The sequence below is a fragment of the Symphalangus syndactylus genome, chromosome 20, assembly GCF_028878055.3.
Source record: "Symphalangus syndactylus isolate Jambi chromosome 20, NHGRI_mSymSyn1-v2.1_pri, whole genome shotgun sequence".
Taxonomy (NCBI): Eukaryota; Metazoa; Chordata; class Mammalia; order Primates; family Hylobatidae; genus Symphalangus; species Symphalangus syndactylus.
In genome coordinates this window covers 56,376,494-56,383,097 of record NC_072442.2, presented here as the reverse complement: position 1 = coordinate 56,383,097, position 6,604 = coordinate 56,376,494, and positions in this window count along the sequence as shown.

The window sequence follows — 6,604 nt, the reverse complement described above, 5'->3', positions numbered from 1 at the left end:
TGTCTTTTAGTGGTGCATGCAATTTGCAGTGAGTTGTAAGTCCGACCATCCCATTATTATTACCATTATTATTATTATTCAGAGATGAGGGTCTAGCTATGTTGCCCTGGCTAGGCTTGAATTCCTGGGCTCAAGGGATCCTCATGCCTCAGCCTGCCAAGTAGCTGGGACTACAGCTCAAGCCACCATGCCCAGCTTTGACCATCCCTTTAGATCATGTCTCTTTAACATACTTACAGTACCATCTGGACCCTGAAGGTATTTGAGCAAGACTGCACTCAAATATTCTCCAGAAGGCAGAGGAGTTAAGGTTAATGATGCTCCCCTTGGAGTCTGAGCTGTAGAGCCTACTGGGGATGCCTGAAGGCTTTGCTGGTCAGAGGGCCTAGAAGCTGACTACTGAAGATTGGGCAGGGTGCTGCCCATGCCAAATCCCTTATCCCACAGTTCACTTGATACTTACTTAATCAGTCTGTGGCCTCCACCAGATGGTAGACATCTAGGAACTGTTGTTCCTCCCAAGATCCTTATTATTCAGGGAACTCCCAAGAGAGAAATACGAAAGAATCTGCTCAAGGTCAACAGATAAGAATTTGGTCTAGGTCTACTGTAACTATATCCCAAGAACCAAAATTTAGATACCACGGCCCAAAATTCGGAGCATAGCATTTACAATTGTGACACCCCTGGCAAATTCCTGACTTACGGGCACAAGCTATACAGATATCAGCCAGTGTTCACTGGAGGAAATGAAGGGAAGAAAGGAACTCAAATCTCAAGCCCTGTCTGGGAGAAGGAGGCAAGTCTTCAGGGTTATACTCACTTATAAACTGGAATCTGGCCTTTTTCCCAGTGAAGAATCCACTGAATTATCTTAGCTTTCCTTCACATACCTGAAAACAGATATATTCGAGGAGACATGGGTTGGTGTAGACAATTTTTTTATCCCTACACAGCTACTTCTAGAACTGTCTGCTCCACTCGGGGTTCCAAGAGGACAGCCTTGGGTTCAGGGCAGCGATGTTCTTTTTATTCCAAATTGTATCATTTGGACCTCTAGAAAACAGGGTCCTGTGGTCCTCCATGATCAATTTCCACCCATCTCTGTGCCATACGTTCCCGAGCTTTTATTTTTTTTCTTTTTCTTTTTTCGAGACGGAGTCTTGCTCTGTCACCCAGGCTGGAGTGCAGTGGCGCGATCTTGGCTGGCTCATTGCAACCTCCGCCTCCCAGATTCAAGCAATTCTCCTGCCTCAGCCTCTCGAGTAGCTGGGATTACAGGCGCCCGTCACCATACTTGGCTAATTTTTGTATTCTTGGTAGAACAAGGTTTCACCATGTTGGCCAGGCTGGTGTCGAACTCCTAACCTTAAGTGACCCACCCGCCTCGGCCTCCCAAATTGCTGGGATTACAGGCGTGAGCCACCGCACCCGGCCATTCCTGGGCTTTTAAATTATGCCTCCTTGCTCCTGCCTGCCTGAGACGTAAAAGAAACAACAAATACCCTAACTTTGCTTCTTGAAAAACCACTTAAAATACACCAAATGATCTATTAACATATATTCCTAGAATTCCAACATACAGATTTGCAAGATGGTAGAAAAAAGTGCCTAAAATATGGCTTATCTATGTAATATTAGCAGATGATAGTTTAGAAAAGACTACAGGAACATCACCTTTTCCTTGACTGCACATGTGGCTTGGATATAACAGACCAAAACAGGGGTGAAAGCTTTATTGTGGTGCCTGTCAAGAATAGATTAGAACAGACAGTAATGGAGAGGTTAGTTTCACAAGACTTTATTCTCAGGCTTAATTAGAACCAATAAAAATTTATAAGTAAAAAAAAAAGTACTATCAATGAATTTCACTGTATAAATATAGTATGAAATGTTTACTAAATGAACAGGATTTTTCATTTATATATCTTGTAATTCTTTGCTATTCTAGTTGAATCTGAGCCAAGAATAGAAACTCAGTACATTTATTTTCTGGTGACTTAAAGAGAAAAAAGGAAAAGTTTTCTGTAAGTAAAATAGAATGTATTTATAAGAACAGACTTCTTTAAAACAGCTTCCAAAAAATTTGTTTCTTTTCTTTTTTTTCTTTTTTTTTTTTTTAGACGGAGTCTTGCTCTGTCGCCAGGCTGGAGTGCAGTGGCACAATCTTGGCTCACTGCAACCTCCACCTCCCAGGTTCAAGAGATTCCCCTGTGTCAGCCTCCCAAGTAGCTGGGACTATAGGCGTCCGCCACCATGCCCAGCTAATTTTTTTGTATTTTTAATAGAAACGGGATGGTCTCGATCTCTTGACCTCGTGATCCGCTCGCCTCAGCCTCCCAAAGTGCTGGGATTACAGACGTGAGCCACTGCGCCCGGCTGGTATTTTATTTTATTTTTCATTTTTTATTTTTATTTTTTGTTTTTGAGATGGAGTCTCGCCCTGTCCCCCAGGCTGGTGCGATCTCGGCTCACTGCCAGCTCCGCCTCCCAGGTTCACGCCATTCTCCTGCCTCAGCCTCCCGAGTAGCTGGGACTACAGGTGCCCGCCACCACGCCTGGCTAATTTTTTGTATTTTTAGTAGAGACGGGGTTTCACTGTGTTAGCCAGGATGGTCTCGATCTCCTGACCTCGTGATCCGCCCGCCTCGGCCTCCCAAAATGCTGGGATTAAAGGTGTGAGCCACCGTGCCCAGCCTATTTTTTAAACACTTATTATGCCATGAATTCATAGGGAATATGTTCCAGCAGCTCAGGCTTCTTCCCATTGGTTCTCACAAAGTGTGCTTCTCTGGGTAGAGCTGGCTGGCACTTCAGTTGAACCCAGGTACTTTTCTCTTTGTCTTCTTTAGTTTTCTGATAATTTTCCTTCACTCGTTTCAGGAAGCTATCTTGGCTCTTCGCGTGCTTAGTGTGCTCAATAGGCACATTAATTCTCTTGGCAAGAATCTTGCCCTTGTTTACAACAATGCCAACAGCATGCTGGGGGACACTGTAGACTCTTCCAGTTTAGCTATGGTGACACATGTGGGGCATTCCTTTTTGAACAGTACCCATTCTCTTGATGTCTACAATATCACCTTTCTTTTAGATTCGCATGTACATGGCCAAAGGAACAACTCCATGTTTTCTAAAAGGCCTGGAGAACATACATCGGGTGCCTCTCTTTCCCTTTGTGTTCGTCATTTTGGCGAATTACTGGAAGATGGCAGTTCCCCTGAATCATATTTTTAATGAAACTTTAAAAGAATATAAATGTATGGTAATAAATATTTTCTGTTTCATGTTTATTTAACAAAAGAAAGGACATCCATCATTCCTGATTTAGTTACATCTTTTTTTTTCTTTTTTTGAGATGGAATCTCATTCTGTTGTCTAGGCTGGAGTGCAGTGGTGTGATATCGGCTCACTGCAACCTCCGACTCCCGGGTTCAAGCGATTCTCTTGCCTCAGCCTCTCAAGTAGCTGGGGCTATAGGCACCTGCCACCACACCCAGGTAATTTTTGTGTTTTTAGTAGAGATGGGGTTTCGCCATGTTGACCAAGATGGTCTCGATCTCCTGACCTCATGATCCGCCCACCTCAGCCTCCCAAAGTGCTGTGACCAAAAGTGACTGACAGATGGTCACAAGAGTTCATGTTGTGGTAACTCCTCTTGAAATGAACATATATTTCATTTTTAGTTTATAAGAAATACAATGTCGGCCAATGTCCTCTTCATTGGATATTGTAGATGAAATGCCTCAAAACATAATGTTGTTCACTAGGGTGGCTATAATAGAAAAGCCAGATAATAACAAGTGTTGGTGAAATTGTGGAGAAATTGAAACCCTCATACTCTTAGTGGGAATCTAAAATGATGCAGCAACTTTAAAAAGTCTAGTAGTTCCTCAAATGGTTAAACATACAGCTACCATAAGATTCATCAGTTCCACTCCTATGTATATACACAAGAGATCTGAAAATATATGTCCACAGGAAAACTTGTACAAATGCTCATTGCAGCATTATTCATAGCCAAAAAGTAGAAGTGACCCAAAATGTCCATCAATAGACAAATGGATAAACAAAATGTGATATATCCATACAATAAAATATTATCCAGTCATAAAAAGGAATGAAACACTGATACGTGGTACAACATAGATGAACATTAAAAGCATTATGGTAAGTGAAAGAAGTTAGATACATATTGTGTGACCACGTACTGTATGATTCCATTTGTATGAAATGTCCAGAATTGGCAAATATATAGAGACAGAAAGTAGATTTGTAGTTGCTTAAAGCTAGGGCAGTTGGAGTCCAATGGGGAGCAACTGCAAAAGGTATAAAGTTTCCTTTGGTGATGATAAAAGTGTCCTAAATTTGATCGTTGTGATGGTTGCATAACTGTGAATGGACAAAAACCACTGAATTGGCCGGGTGCGGTGGCTCACGCCTGTAATCCCAGCACTTTGGGAGGCCAAGGCAGGCAGATCACAAAGTCAGGAGATCGAGACCATCCTGACTAACACGGTGAAACCCCATCTCTACTAAAAATACAAAAAGTTAGCCGGGCATGGTGGTGGGTGCCTGTAGTCCCAGCTACTCGGGAGGCTGATGCAGGAGAATGGAGTGAACTCGGGAGGCGGAGCTTGCAGTGAGCCCAGATCAAGCCGCTGCACTCCAGCCTGGGCGGCAGAGCAAGACTCCGTCTCAAAAAAAACGAAACAACAACAACAACAAAACCCACTGAATTATACACTATAAGTAGGTGAATTATATGGTATATGAATTATAGCTTCATAAAACTTAAAAAAACACAATGAAACAAAACAGTATTATTAAATTCAAACCTGATACTGTTACCTAATCTCAAAAGCAAAACCAAACCCACAATGCCCTCCCCCAAGTAATTATTAAATTCTACAGTCTTGAGTTAGGCAGAGGTGCCTGTTGTGGTCTCGTAAGACCACATTTGACACATGCCTTTGCATGTGAGGCCCTTTCCTGGCTACGCCCTAGGTGATTCTTTTCTTTTAGATACATTTCAATAAGTCATTATTTTTATCAGAACCTACCCAGTAAGATTATATTAGTTGGACAAATTCAGACTTAGTTGTTAGAAGTTACAGTACTGGGTTTGCTATTTTGTTCTAGCGAGTAATACAATTTAGCGAAATGTTTAACTTCTGTGTGACATTTTTAGTTTTGTCATGCTTTTTATATTCCCTAATATTTAATTTTAAAAAATTTCAGACATACAGTGGAAAAAATTGTAGTTAATAGCAGTCTATCCACCACCTAGATGTCACTATTAACGTTTTATTATGCTTGTTTTAGCGTATCTCTATCCATCTTTCTATCCCTCTCTCCTACCATTCAACCATTTTTTCAAAGTAAATTGCAGATACCAGCATTATGTCCTGTTAAATACTGCAGGACTCCTATAATTAGCTAGAGTTTTATATTTGTATTTCTTTTTTTTTTTTTGAGACAGTCTTGCTCTGTCGCTCAGGCTGGAGTCCAGCAGCCCGATCTCCGCTCACTGCAACCCCCGGCTCCCGGGTTCAAGCGATTCTCTTGATACCCAGCCTCCTGAGTAGCTGGGACTACAGGCATGTGCCACCACGCCCGGCTAATTTTTGTATCTTTAGTAGAGACGGGGTTTCGCCATGTTGGCCAGGCTGGTCTCAAACACCTGACCTCAAGTAATCTGTCTGCCTTGGCCTCCCAAAGTGCTCGGATTGTAGGCGTGAACCACCACACCGAGCCTGATATTTGTTTACATGTTTTTCTTTCGATGTAAAATTTACATACAATGAAATGCACAAATCTTTAGCATATATTTGCTGCATTTTGACAAGTGCTTACCCTTGTGTGACCCAAACTCTTATCAAGGTATAGAATATGACCATTACCCAAAAGTTCCCTTTTCCCCTTCCCAGTTAATCTCCAAGCTTCCTTCCCTCTATTTTACTTTATTTCTTTTTATTATTATTATTTTAAATTATTTATTTATTTTTTGAGATGGAATCTCTCTTTGTCTCCCAGGCTGGAGAGCAGTGGCACGATCTTGGCTCACTGCAACCTCTGCCTCCTGGGTTCAAGTGATTCTCCTGCCTCAGCCTCTTGAGTCGCTGGGATTACAGGCATGCACCACCATGCTTGGCTAATTTTTGTCTTTTTAGTAGAGACGGGTTTTCGCGATGTTGCCCAGCTTGGTTTTGAACTCCTGACCTCAGGTGATCCACCCACCTTGGCCTCCCAAAGTGCTAGAATTACAGGCATGAGCCACCATGCCCAGTCCTTTTTTTTTTTTTTTCCAGTGAAGTTAGAGCAACAGAATACAGAATATGTGGACAGGTTGTGGGTGCAGTTCTTGCAGAATAGAATCCTATACTTCCGTAATATGTTTGTATTTGGTCAGACCATGGTATTCACTAGCATAAATGGTAGCATGGTATTCATCTTTTGTGATGACTTAGAGTGAGATATTTCCATTCTTTCACTCTTATAAATAATGTTGTCATGAACATTTTCTTATAAATCTTTATACATATGCATGATTATTAATAGTCAAAATAGTAATATTGGCCGGGTGTGGTGGCTCACGCCTGTAATT